The sequence below is a fragment of the Mus pahari genome, chromosome X (genome assembly GCF_900095145.1).
Source record: "Mus pahari chromosome X, PAHARI_EIJ_v1.1, whole genome shotgun sequence".
In the NCBI taxonomy this organism is placed as follows: domain Eukaryota; kingdom Metazoa; phylum Chordata; class Mammalia; order Rodentia; family Muridae; genus Mus; species Mus pahari.
In genome coordinates this window covers 104,272,656-104,288,104 of record NC_034613.1, presented here as the reverse complement: position 1 = coordinate 104,288,104, position 15,449 = coordinate 104,272,656, and the positions used below count along the sequence as shown (strand labels likewise).

Genomic DNA, 15,449 nt, shown 5'->3' with positions numbered 1-15,449 from the left:
TATTCCAAGTTTCTGGGCTAGTATCCGCTTATCAGTGAGTACATATCTAGTGACTTCTTTTGTGATTGGGTTATTTGAATTTTCTATAGTCTTTCCTTTTTTATGTTATATTTATTTATTTATTTATTTATTTATTTATTTATTTATTTATTATGGTAGCTACCCTGTGTCAAGTTTTGCTGGGACTAGTCACTCGCTGTGCTACCTTCAAATGCTCACTGAGTGAATGGGCTACTGGAAAAAAATCTGAAAAGATACCCAAAATAATCTAAAGATATAACAGACTGTAACACAGTAGTAAACTTCAGAAAAAAATATTATGATTAGAATTTTTGATAAAATAAAGGAAGTAAATTTATCAGAGTTTGTCATCGTTTGAAGGATAAGCAATTACTTTGGATTTAGGTAGTATAGTAATCTTGTTCTTAAACTTGTTTCGCTTGCTCCATTCCAATGCTTTCATTTCTTAAATAATAATAATGTTAACAGTGCCTTTATAAAGCAATTTTTCTTGTAAAGGATAAAACAGATTGATGATACATGTGATGTATGCACTTACTCAAACTAATTCCATTTAGAGTGCATTAATAAGTTTTAACTTCAAATTATTTGAACTACGAATTGTATGATATATTGTATATCATAGTATTTGCAATTATGTAGTATTTTATATATTAAATATTTTACAACTTTAGGAATGTACTTAGGAATTAAACAGACTTAGCTGTTGGATTGTATATTGTAAACTTGCTCATAAAAATTTACCAGAAATAGTCCCCCCAAATTATTAAATGTTGTTTTTCTATAAAAAGGATAGAAAGAAATTTGTTTGCAGACAATAGAGAAATTAATCATTGGAGGAAAAGCCAGGATCATGCTCTGATCCTTAGAATGTATTGCGACACATAGCTATAGAACAATTTTCACAGAGAGAAAGTGATTGTAAACTGTCCTTTTGTTGCTAGCCCTTAAAGCAAGATGTGTGCAATGGCAAAGATTTTCTGCTTAATAGACTCTCAGGCTGAAAGAAATGATTGTTTTACCTGACTAGAATATCTTTTGGAATTCTTTACTCTCAAAATTCAATTCCAAAATAATAGTTTGATTTCTATTACCAAATTTTTGTAATAGGAAGAAAAAATATTCTAAAATACTCCATAAATGTGATGTTTATGAAAATATTACTCATGACAGCTCTGTAGAATGTTTCTAGAGTCTTATGATTTTGATTAACAATGTTCAAGGTTTGCCTCATTCACAAAGCATATTTTCAAGGCACTAGACCAGAGGCAGTACAGCAGTTTAATGGTTTTGCACTCTCCAAAAGGAAACGTTATACATTAAAAAATAAAACTTTGGAACAGCTTGACATTTTTATTTGAAAAATAGTTTCTAAGCATGTCTGAAACATCTATCAAGAGATTATGAAATGCTTAAAAAGCATATTTAAGTCATCTTAAAGTATATTCAAACATCTAGTTGTATAGGAAAATTCAGGAACTGTAAACAATTATTTTTGACTTCCAATTGTTTGTTTTTGAACGAAACTAGTTCATGATGGTAGTTTATCTGCACACAACAGTTCAATCATTTACTTATTTATGAACTTTGATTGCCTGGATGTTTCAGGCACTTCAAGACAACAAGATGATGATAGCCTTCCAGGAAATATTATTAAAGAGAAATTTCAACTTTCCACCAGTAATGAAAATTTGAATTATATGCCACAATTATATCTTGTTTAAAGTGACATAATTTATATATTTCCTATATGCATCATTTAATATAAGAGCTTTTTCTAATATTGAAATCTATGGAAAATGCTGCTGTTATATGCACTGTCAGGTGATTACCATAAAGCCTAAATTACATTGTATTATTTCTTGCTCACAGATAACAATAAATAAATAAATTATAATAGTAAAACAAATAACAGCTGTGGATATTCCAGCTGATGAAAATTCATCAAGTAACTATATTAGTACTTTGCTGAAAGTTATAAAAGATTCTCATCCATTTTAAGGCTGTCTTCACATTATTTTGATTCCTTTTATTAATATAAGATGAATGTGATACTAGAGTCATTATGTGATTATCTGGGTTAAACACAAGGTTACTTATTTCACATGTTCAACTGACTCTCTATAGGCTATGTGCTTTTGAAAGACAAGATTACTGCCCAAATGGACAGGGCAGTGATTATGCAACAGTTTAATAGATAAAGCAATCGAAACAAAGGGATCAATAGTACTTAAAAGAAATGTTCAGTAGAATGGTAGCTTTGTTTGGGAGTTCTCCAGAGACATTTACATATAATCCAATGACACTATGTCATTTAGATTTTGTATATACAACAAACAATTCTGCAGACCTTGTTCACAAGTCAGACATTTAAATCAATTGCCCAAAAGCAGATGTAGAAAATTGTCAATGCTTAAATTTCTAATACATATAAATGTATTTTTCCCTTTTTGTCCATTGATTTTCTGTAGGTTATTAAGAAAAATTCAGAATGGAATTATATAATCCTGACAAAATTAAACTCATGACATATGGATGGTTGTCAAGTTGCATAGGAATGTAATGTGAAAGGAGAGCAAACCTGGTAGTTAGGAACTAGATGACATGTCTGATAATATCAAACAGAAAAAAGTGCAGAATATCCAGGACAATCTCATATCCAATTAATTTTTATGAATTTTAATGGAATTAATAGAAAGATTTTTTGGCTTGAGCTAATACAACACGAGATGAAATTAATTTCATCTTGAAATTAATCCTGTAATGTGTATATGGCATACTGTACTTTTTTCACAGGCTTATTAGAGAATTTTGACTCAATCCCTCACTCTGTCACTCCATATTTGTCAAGTTAAAAAAATTAGTCTTCATCAGTTTGCACTCAGCCCATAGTTTATTCTGTCTTAGACATTCTATATTTCTGTGGTTATGGGTTTGAAAATGGAATATTTGGCTGAATGTAAAATGGAACGTACTAAAAATAGGAGTCAGTGAGTTCTTTGCTTATAGAAATCAAATGGGATTGTAGCAGCACAATATTTCTAAACCAACACTTTACATTAGATGACGGACTAGGTTCATTCTATCTGTCAGATTTTATAATTTGGTTAATAATTATTTTGAAACCTTATCTCAGGAAGTCAGGTAGGGCATTTGCAGACTTACTTCTCTCCCGCATAACCTGCAAATATAAAAGTTCTGCAGCAGAAAATTGCTGAAACCTCCTTTCCCTCATACCCCTATCTCCAGTGGATCACAAAGATATTCACTTTTTACCCTACCTGTTTTTGCCCTTTGCATCTATAGTAGGACCTCAAATCTGGTATTTTATTTCATTCCTAAGTGTGACAATGAGTGGTTTTCTGTTTCTGGTGTAGTCTATCAACATAATTCACCATCCAAACAAACTGAAAGGAAAAAAAAAAGAAAAGAAAAACACACATGATCATTTCATTGATTGCTGAAAAAGTCATTCACAAGATCCAACATCCCTTCATATTAAAAGTTTTAGAGAGATCAGGGATAAAAGCCATATACCTAAACATAATCATAGTAATATACAGCAAGCCAACATCAAACTAAATATGAATAAACTTAAAGCAATTCCACTAAAATTAGGGACAAAACAAGGCTGCCCTCTCTCACCTATATAATACAGTACTTGGATGGATACAAAATTAACTCAAAGAAATCAGTAGCCCTCCCTTATATAAATGATAAATGGGCCAAGAAAGAAATTAAGGAAACAACACCCTTTACATTAGTCAAGAATAAAAGAACCAAGCATGTGAAAGACCTATATGTGAAGAACTTCAATACTGTGAAGAAACAAATTGGAGAAGATAGCAGAAGATGAAAAGATCTTCAATGATCATGGCTCATTATAATGAATTTAGAGAAAATGTCCATCTTATCAAAATATTTTTACAGCTTGCATGCAATCCCCACCAAAATTCTGATATAAAACTTTACAGATGGTAACAGAGCAATTCTCAATCTCATATGGGAAAAGAAAAACAAAACAGAGAAGCTCAAACAATCCTGTGTAATAAAAGAACAAACAGATTGATCAATGGATTTGATTCCAAGACCCTGAAATAAAGTCACTCACCTATAGACACTTGATTGACAAAAAGGAAAAACCATTCAAGGAAATCATCTTAAACAAATGGTGCTGGTCTAACAGGATGCCTGCATGTAGAATAATGTAAATAGATCCATATTTATCATCCTGTACAAAACTCAAAATACAAGTAGATTAAGGACTTCAACATACAACCAGGTACACTAAATCTAATAGAGCAGAAAATGAGGAATATTCTTGAACTCGGTACAGAGACAGTTTTCTAAACAGAATAAGAGTGGCTCCTGCTCTTCTAAGATCAACAATTGACAAATAAGACCTCATGAAACTGAAAACCTTCTGTGAGGCAAAGGATACTGTCCTTAGAATAAAACAGCAGCCTACAAATTGGGAAAGGATATTCACCAACCCTAACTGAGACAGAGGGCTAATATTCAAATTTTTCTAAGAACTCAAGGAGTTAGACAGCAACAACTCAAAAAGAAGTCAATTAAAGAATAGGTTACACAGACCGAGAATGTTCAAGTGAGGAATCTTGAATGCCCATGAAAACATAAAGAAATGTTCAAATTCCTTAGTCATCGGGGAAATGCAAATCAAAACAACTCTGAGATTCCATCTTACACCAGTCACAATAAATAAGTAAGATAAAAACAAACAAACAAAAAAACTCAAGTGATAGCACATTTTGGCAAGGAAGTGGAACAAAGGAATACTCCTCCATTGCTGGCAGGATTGCAAACTCATACTACTAGTTTGGAAATCAATCTTGGGACTTCTCAGAAAACTGGATATAGGTCTACTTCAAAACAGAGCTATAACACTCTTGCTCATATCCCCAAAAGATGCCATCCTGTCCCACAAGGACACTTGCTCAACTATGTTCATAACAGTTTTATTCATAATAGCCAGTAAATTGAAATAATCTAGATGTTCCTAAACTGAAGAATGTATAAAGAAAATGTGGTACAGAGTACACTGTAGAATAATATTCAGCTATTAAAAATAAAGACATCATGAATTTCACAGGGAAATGAAGGGATTCTTGAGAATACCATACTGAATTAGGTAACTTATATCAAAAGACAAGAATGATATGTACTCAGTTTTAAATGGACATTAGCCTTAAAATACATGATATTCACACGAAATTCCACAAATCAAAAGAAGCTAAATGAGAAGGACAGCCCATTGGATTTCTGTTTAGAAAATTTCTCTCAGTGCCAATGAATTCCAGACTCTTTCCCTTTCTCTTCTATTAGATTCGGTGCGTCTGGTTTTAAATTGAGATCCTTGAAACATTTGGACTTGAGCTTTGTGCAAGGTGACAAATATGGCTCTATTTTCATTTTTTTCTACATACAGGCTCCCAATTAGACAAAAATTATTTGTTGGAGATGCTTTCTTTTTTCCATTGTATGTTGTTGGCTTCTTTGTCAAAAATCAAGTGTCCATAGATTTGTGGTTTTATTTTAGTACTATTGCATTGATCAGCCTGTCTATATACCAATATCATACCATTTTTGGACTATTGCTCTGTAGTATTGCTTGAGGTCAAGGATGGCGGTTCCCCCAGAAGTTCTTTTATTATTTATAATTGTTTTTGCTATCCTGGGTTTTATGTTTTTCTATACAAAATTAAGAATTTCCCTTTCTATGTCTTTGAAGAATTGTGTTGGAATTTTGATGGGGATTGCATTGAGCTTGGGATGACCATTGTTACTATGTTAATCCTACCAAACCATGAGCATAAAACATTTCTCCATTTTCTGAGGTCTTCAATTTCTTTTGTAAGAGACTTCAAGTTATGGCCAAAGATCTTTTACTTGTTTGGTTTGTTACCCAAAGATATTTTATATTATTTGTGGCTATTGTGAAGGGTGTTGTTTCCCTATTTTCTTCCTCAGCCTGTTTATCATTTATATAAAGGAAAGCTACTGATTTGCTTATGTTAATTTTATTTTATTTTTCTTTTTTTGTACACTCCAGAACCTAGACAGACCACTTCCTGTAGCCAGGCAGGAGCTGCAATGGAGCTATAGGGAAACCAAGCCAACCACAAAACATTTCACCCAGAATTTATTCTTTCTACTAGAAATGCAAGGACAGAGGATAGAGCAGAGTCTGAGTGAATGTTCAAGTAATAACCAGCTCAACTAGAGAACCATCTCATAGGCAGTCAGAAATCCCTGACACTACTAATGATACGCTGTTATGTTTGGAGACAGGCTCCACCTAGCAGCTGACTCAAAAAGATTCAGAGACCAGAGACCCACAGTTATACATTTTATGCAGTTAGTGACTCTTATGGGAGAGATGGGGGTAGGATTGGGGGCCCACAAGAAGATAGGAACTCCACAGAAAGACTAACAGTGTCTAATAACCTGGATACTGGAGGCTCTCAGAGACTAAACCACCAACCAAATTGCATATATGGGCTGGACCTAGGCTCCCTGAACATATGAGAGGTTTGGTTTACATGCGGGTCCAGAACAACCCTAAGGGGGTCATCCCTAAGGTTTTTGCCTGTCTGTGTAATCAGTTCCCCAAACTCAGCTCTCTCTTATAGTCTCAGTGGGAGAGGAAATGCCTAGCCCTACAGAGACTTGTTGTGCCGGGGTTGTAGGATATATGGGGGTTGGGAGGGGGGGGGATGCTCCATTCTCTCAGCAGATAAGTGGAGTGAGGAGGGTCTTTGGGAGCAGGGAGCAGGATTGGAGCAACTATTGGGCTATAAAGTAAATTTAAAAAAATAGTTTTGTTCTAAAAACTAGAACCTGGGTTGAGAAATTTATGATATTTTAGTTTTAACATGACATCATTAAAATTTATAAAAAAAATTCTAAGTGAGTTTCTAATAACCCAACACAACACTTGGTCTTACACTATTTCTGCATGAATGCACAAGAATGTGGAAGGTGGGAAAAACAAAAAGTATAAAATTGAGATTTAATTATTGGCAGAAGTCAGTATTGAGAGGAGTAGAAATTTTAGAGAATGACTTATGCCTGCTATTGTTTTTCCTTTAGTAATAAATACAAATCTAAAATTAATTTTAGTGGTGCTTGCATAAATCTGTTCATGATGTAAATCAATGAATTATGCCCTTCAATCAGGTGAGGTCTATACCACACTACATATTTTACTAAATAAATGTGTGTGTCTCTTCCTCAAAACAGGAATTTCTAAATTCAAAAATATTATGTGATATTTCACCATCTTACTTGAAGCCATTCTCCTTTCCAGGTCACTCAAACTAAGAATAACACAATTTCAAAAGTATTAACTATTATAATAGCTATGACTATTACTTTTACTATTTACTATAAGCTATTAAATAAAATTTGCTGCCGTAGACATTCTTGCTGCAATATATTTTTAAGTGAAAAAAGTTTGTCTCATTGGAAAGTTTTACAAAAACAAACTATGCCCACTATAAGTATTCATGCACATGTACATGGAAGCATCTATGTGTATATTTTTATTATTGTTTAAATAAAGAAGAAAGGAGAAGAAAAAAGAGGACCTATATACTTGCAGAGATAAGTGTATAAGGGGAGATAAAAGTATAACTCAATCTTATTTGTACAAGTTATCAACATTGTTGGTAACATTCAAATCTGTCTTGTTATTAAGTAAAACATATTCATATGATTCCTGGACTGTTAACTTACAGAGCACTCCTTGCTTTGCCCTAATTAAATGGTAGTCAAAATGGTGCACAAATCTATATCTAATAAAGAAAACAAGGATTTTATTTTATAAATGGATAAGTAGTAAATATTATAGCTTTTCTAAAGGCACTGCTATTAATAAAATTTCTCAGTTTGCTCCTGCCGAATGAAAATAGCCATAAGCACATGAATGAATGTGTGGTATGGAAATCTCAATAGGACAATGGATTTACAAATAAGTGAATACTTTCTCAATGTGTTAATATATTCTCAGTGGTTTTCATACTTATTTAGAGTGAAAAAAAATATTCTAGGTCTGGAGCTATCAATAACAGGGACAGTTTTTTTTTTTAATTTTTAATTTTAAATCTTACTTTAGGGATTATAATTTAATTACAATATTTTATTTTTTACTTTCCCATTTTTCTTCAAAACCCTCCCATATACATTTCACCCCCCTCTTTCAAATTCTTGGCCTCTTTTTCACTGATTGTTGTTGTTATATATGTTTCTAAATGAAAGCTACTCAGTCCATACAATGTTTCTTGTCATGACTATTGAAAGAGAATTTAAAACCACAGTTTACTAAACAACCATAATCCAAAACTAAATATATATAAACATTTTCCCTGTTTCCTACCGAAAAATAGTCTTCACAGAAATTAAAATTGTGCCCTTGTTTCTCTGTCAAAACTCCAAACCTCTTTATTTTTAAGATTGTTTCATAGGCAATCTATACCAAATATATATAATGCCTTTAATTTTATATTCCCTATTTTTGGAACAGTTTTCCCAACTGACCTTATGATTTACACACTCATTTTTTCTGAATTTTTTCTCAGGTGCCACTTACAATATACAGGAGATGCTTGATGTTGATTTCTTAGCTTAGCTTATGAATAACATAACAGCTAATGTGGCATTAATTACCACTGTGGGGTATTAATTTGAACATAGAAAGTGACTTCATTGCCATGTGCCTATAATTTGGAAATCAAAAGAAATTGTTCACTAAATAATTACAGTTAAAAACAATCACCTCCCCAAAATATTTGTTTGTTTTTTGCATGCCATCTTGAAATTACAGTATTATGTTCCTAGCTCTATTTCTACTTCCTTTATATTAAAGAAATGCAAACAAATTTACTTCAGCAAGATTATAATATTCATTTGAATTATTATACACAAAAGACCAATTATCTACTTTACTTCATGCATTACTACACATACACACACAAACACACACACAAACACATCTATACACATTGTAATTACAAGAACTAAGTTTTATCTGTGAAGTAATGTATAACTTGATATATTAGTATTCTTTTCTATCCATGAAAACATAATCACATTTCCCTTGTCAATGTTTAAAGAAATATTCACAAAGTGGAGAAATAATCTTACATTTGTGCAAGGTATTAATTAAATTATTGTTATTACAAATTAGATATAAAGGGAAAAATAGTTATAATATTCCTTTTACGGAAAATACACCAAAGAAAGACATCAAAAGATAGAATGAGGAACTTTCTCTCAAGGAAGATAAATAGAGAATTTCTGTTTGTAAATGTGTCAAAACGACTGTTTTATTACTTCAGAATTAAACAATCACATAAAAGTGCAAGCAGAGTACTATTTATGAATGCAATAAAAATAATTTTGAGAAATGATTTTTATTTTCAAATCATTTTTACTTTAATATCTAGAAGCACTAAGGATGAATAACTTTACATTGAAAAAATATCATTAATTTCCAGGAGGTGTATTCTGCTTCCTTTTCAAACATTTTACATATTTCTGTTGCCAGACCATTTATCCCTATATTTTAAAACATATGGATTCTATATTTATAAAATATAAATCAAAGTTTCAAATAGGGAAAGTTTCAAAAAAACTTTTTTTTTTAATGTATGAATACTACCAAGATTAATGTGGACAAAACATTCAAACTTGAAATTAACAAAATAATAATATCCAATTCATAGTGAAAATGAGAATTGGTCAACATAAAGATAGTTTAGGAAATTTGATTGTTTTATTCTACCACTCAGGAGAGAAAGCATAGAGTTCTGTGTCTTGTGTATCTAAACACACTTTAACCTTTTTTTTTTTTTTTTTAAGGTCAGATTCTTGATTAAAAATTCACTTCCATAAAAAATTTAGCCTGACCTTAGGACTTGAAAAGTTAAAATGAACAATGTACACACATTTAAGCTCAATAAATATTCATCTTAAATTAATATAACACAACAGAAAAAAACTAATCAATTTTAAAATACTGTGGTATGATACATTAGAAAATAATCTTGTACAGTAAATAATTCAGCACTACATACTTAAGTATTACCTATGATTCAATTTGTATAGTTATAATGTTATGAGGGCATCAGTTTCTCTGGAATAAATTTTGCAGGGCTCATTAAAATTTCTTTTCATATTTATTATAAGACAGAAAACATTTTAACTTAAAACTTAAATATAAAAATTACTCTAAATTCTCCCATGGGAAATTTGTACTCTCAAAGATAACTGCAGTATACAATAGCTTCATAATTTACCTAACATTCATGAAATTAATTCATATGTTTATTCATGCAAGAAAATTTTCAAAGTACTATTCTTATCCTTAGAAATTTGGAGTAAACAAAAGTGGTCATTGTCGTAATTTGTAAATATTTTTTAATTAATACAAGAAGTCTACTTCCACATATGTTAGAGTAGTAGGGGATATATTCAAATAAGATATGATAAAAAGCTAATGAATAGCTAGTTAGGTAAGTTCTTGGAATAGTATAAGGGAATCTGTGACCTACTTAAGTCAACTGATTTATTGTGAATGATGCTGATCTGTGTCATCTTACAAACATTACTACGAAGAGAAGCTGATTTTATCAAACAACAGTGAGGTAAACAAATATATCATTAGCATAAAAATACATACTCTAATCACATGATATTGGCTGTGACTGGTAAAACTATTTCATTAAGAGAAATATTAAATTATTAATTACAAATTATTACAAATTATTAATTCTCTCTCTACAGATATAATAAAATGATTTTAAATGAAGTTTGTATTTTCAGTGCTAGTATTTGATTCAAAGGTTTCATGTATTCTAGGTAAGATGTCAACCTGAATTGTATTCTCAAGATACAAAAGGTTATTTTTTAGAAAAAAAAAAAATATATATATATAACATTTTATAATATTAATAAAAAGAAAAGACTTCTGGATATTTAAAACAAATTAATTTAGTGAAAATTACAAAATTATTTTTTCTGATGTTAAAAATATTTATTTATATTACACAAATATGCATAAATACACACACACACACACACACACACACACACACACATATATATATATATATATATGTACATCTGCACACTCTTTATTCATAGAAGTATTTTATTAGAGCAACACAAAGTTATCATACAAAAATGATATTGGGATTTATAAAATCTTACCTGAAAATACAGCAGTTTGATATATAAAGTGATTTAAGCTGAAAGACATTGCAAAATCCAGATGTAGAAAGGGCTTCCTGACTTCTTTTCTCTCAAGAATCAGTCCAAAATATCCTTATGTGAAAATTGTCATCTTTATGCCCATATTATAAAAACATCTTCAATTAATAAACAGATGAATGGAAAAGGGAAATTTCTATATTTTTTCTCTTTTTTCCCTTTGTTCATTCATTTTTTTTGTCTCATACATACATAAACTAATTTTTGAAAATTATTTTGGTTCTTCATTTATTTATTTGGCTCCCTTGTCATCTAATTATTCTCTCTAGTAAATAGATATGTTTTTCATGATAATCTGCCCATGGTCAGTATGATTTGATGTGTCCCAGGCCAAAAAAAAAAAAAAAAAAAAACTACGATTAGTAGAATATATATTAAGCCTTTCCTTCCCTACAATTCTGAGACACCACGTAGAATTTGTACTGTCTTTAGTATTCATTTCAGAATTAAAACTGAATAAAATAAAAAGTTTTGCTATGTCTTTTCTGGTATATTAAGATCAACTGTTTTAACTATTAATATACCATTGATAATATTCTGCACATGTTTACCAACTTAATTATATCACATCATATCACGTACCTTTGTAATACTTATCACATTACTATAGAATGTCTATTCTATAGAAACCAAATGTGTAAAATGAATTAATTTTGAACCAATTAATATATTCTTAGAAATTATTCCTTATATTATAAAACTATTCTTGAATTAGCCAGAAATAATATTATAAAATTAATTTTTAGGTATGATATGACCAGGTTTAAATAAACCTTGTTTCTTGTTTTTTTCTTTCTTCTATGTCTAAAGCACAATATTAAGGATGTATTTTTTTTCAGAAAATGCATTTTTGATTGACTGAATCCCCTGGAGAATAAATTCAGAGATGTTAGATCAATTATTCTTTTTCTCTTTCGGTAAATACTACTTAGCTCATGATCCCATGAGAATAGTGTTTTAAACTTGCATAGCATTTACTCAAATTTTAAATTGCTTCAGCATTTATCACAGTTAACTCTAGCAATTTAGATTGTTCAGCTCATTTGAAGACTAGAAAGTTTATAAAATTTCACATATCAAATAACAAAATAACAACATACTGACACAAAATCTTTTGCTCTTCAGTTCTATGTATTTATCTTTATATACATATATGTAAATGGGTATATATAAAGTGTCTTCTTATGTTTCTATATTTCCTTTTTTTATCTTAACCTCCTAAGGATAATATACCTATCTTTACAAACATTTTCATCTTTAAGTTACTAAAAAGCTCCCCATTGAGATAAATGAGATTAAAACTCATTGTATGAAGTTCTCAAAGTATTAATAAAATTTATAGATAAAGAAAAAATAATATGAAATTAAGGTATTGTATTAAAAGTAGATGTTGAGCATATATAATGTCATATAATTGAAACAAGAGCAACACAAGATTACAGGTATATATAAATATATATATATATATATATATATATATATATATATATATGTGTGTGTGTGTGTGTGTGTGTGTGTGTGTGTGTCAAAATAATAAATTCTATAGTATCTACTCAAAAACTTTACAAACTTCTTGAAGAAATTGCTATCATTATATTTTTAATCCTTTGAGATTTTCATAAATTTTACAACTTACTTCCCTCCTCCTAACTCCTCCAATATCTTGTTCCACCTCCATACTGATCCAAGTTTAGGCCCTTTCCATCTCCTAAAATAAAACAAAACAATCTAAAACATAACAAACCAAATAGAGTTTAAGTTGGCAGACTACTCCTACCTGATTTACTCATTGTCACTACACTGAATAAAACTGAATTTCTCTCTGCAAATAGTTATCAATTATAGATAAATTCTTGTATTGGACTGAGATTTTTGTTCCCACTTCCTTTTCTCTATGTTGGGTGTCTGTTCAGTTTGATGTTGTGGTGACCTTCACATGCTCTCACAATCTCTGAAACATTGCATTGTTGTCTACACTGCTGTGTCTGAAAAATGCCATTTTTTTGTAAATCATCCACTATTTTCATCTCTCTAACTTCTCTTCCATATGGAGTCCAAAGTTTTAAAGGGAATATCATGATATAAACACCCTTATTTTTATTTGTTTATCCTTTGAGGTTTGCTAATGATGTCCTTATACATTCATTTCAATTTTTTTCTTATGTTTTTATGTGTCCTTTAATTTTCTTATTTAATTTGCTTATGGAAGATATAATTTCAGACTCTATGGCAAATGGCACTTGTTTGTTCATTATAATGAAATGTTATAAATATGGCTATACAAAAGATGAAGAAAAGAACTGCTTCTAGTTCATGTAAGCTACATTCAAGAATTAATGTTCAGTTTCACAGAAAATTTTGAATGAAAAATGTAACTCATAATGAAGCCATCTTTTTTTTTCTGAGACAAGCTTTCTCTGTGTAGCCCTGGCTGTCCTGGAACTCACTCTGTAGACCAGGTTGGCCTCGAACCCAGAAATCTGCCTGCCTCTGCCTCCCAAGTGCTGGGATTAAAAGCATGCGCCACTTAATCATAACTATATTGTATCTAAACTATGTAGCTTGTCCTAAACTTATAGGGATTTAAGGGAAACACTGTGTGACAATGTACATGAATGTCAGATTAAGAAAACGACATTGATATGGTAGGCACACTGTTGATAACTTAGTATATTTACAACGCGATAAAATTTACAAAAAGATTATTTAGTGTTTTTGCAGGAAAAAAAAAGTGGAAGAATAGTAGAAAGGATTGCAGCCCCAGAGGGATAAGAACTCTACAGAAAGATGAACATCAACTAACCTGGGGGCTTGGGGCTCTCAGAGTCTGAACGACCAACCAAATAAAATACATAGGTTGGTCCTAGGACTCCTTCCACATATGTGGCAGATGCAATGCTTGGGTTTCATGTGGGTCCTGAACAACCAGAGGAGGTGTTATCCCAAAAGCTGTTGCCTTCATGTGGGATATTATTCCAGCTGGGATGCCTTTTCTGACCTCAGTGGGAGAGAAAAACACCTAGCATCCCAGAGATTTGAAGTGCCAAGACACACCTACTCAGAGAAGAGGAGAAGGGAAGAGGAAAGGATTATGGGAGGGGAGACTGGGATGGGAGGTGGTAAGCTGGATATAAAATTGATAAGTAAAAAAATCAAATTAAACTAAAAAGAAGAGTTGTAAAGATATAACAAAAACCATTTGATTATTAAGATAATTGCATTGTAACAATGGGGTATCTAGAAATTACAAACTCTGATATGTACTTTTCTAAGAAAAATGTTCATAGAGATTTTCTAGTGTTCACTACTGTGATTGTTTAGTAGATAATATTATCTGACCTCTCATTAAATAGCTCATTTTAATTGTTTTTTGTTCTATTTATACAACATTTTAAAGTACTATTACAGGATAATGTGGTTTAAAAATCGAAAATATATTCAACAAGAGTTTCATTAAAAATTTTTATAATAACAAGTATGCAAATAATAAACATTAGAATATGTTTAAATGCATAACATAATTATCATAAATATTTCTTTGTTGACCAATAACATATATGTATTCTAATAAATGAAGGAATTAAACCCATGAATGTTGAGTAGAATATGAAAAGGTAACTAAACACATCTGGTTCTAGACTTCTTTTGGTTGGGAGACTTAATGACTGCTTCTATTTCTTTAGGGGTTATAGTACTGTATAGTTGGTTCATCTGATCCTGATTTATCCTTGGTACCTAGTATCTGTTAATTTCATCCAGAAATGTTACCTGGTATCTGTCCATTTTTTCCATTTTTATCGAGTATATGCTTTTGTAGTAGGATCTGATGATTTTTTAAAAATCCCTCCATTTCTGTTGTTATATCTCCCTTTTCATTCCTGATTTTGTTAATTTGGATACTGTCTCTGTGCCCTCTGGTTAGTCTGGCTAAGGGTTTATCTATCTTGTTGATATTCTCAAAGAACCAGCACCTAGTTTTGTTGATTCTTTCTTTAGTTCTTTTTGTTTCTCCTTGGTTGATTTCATCCCTGAGTTTGATTATTCCTGCCATCTAATCCTCTTGAGTGTATTTGCTTCTTTTTCTTCTAGAGCTATCAGGTGTGCTGTCAAGCTGCTAGTGTATGCTCTCTACAGTT

At 31.0% G+C, this 15,449-nt stretch overlaps 1 protein-coding gene across 2 annotated transcripts in view; it reads right to left on the bottom strand.

Moving 5' to 3' along the window:
- Positions 1-15,449, bottom strand: part of Pcdh11x (protocadherin 11 X-linked) — a 524,801-nt gene that overhangs the window by 297,476 nt on the left and 211,876 nt on the right. The gene's annotated exons all lie outside the window — the stretch shown is intronic.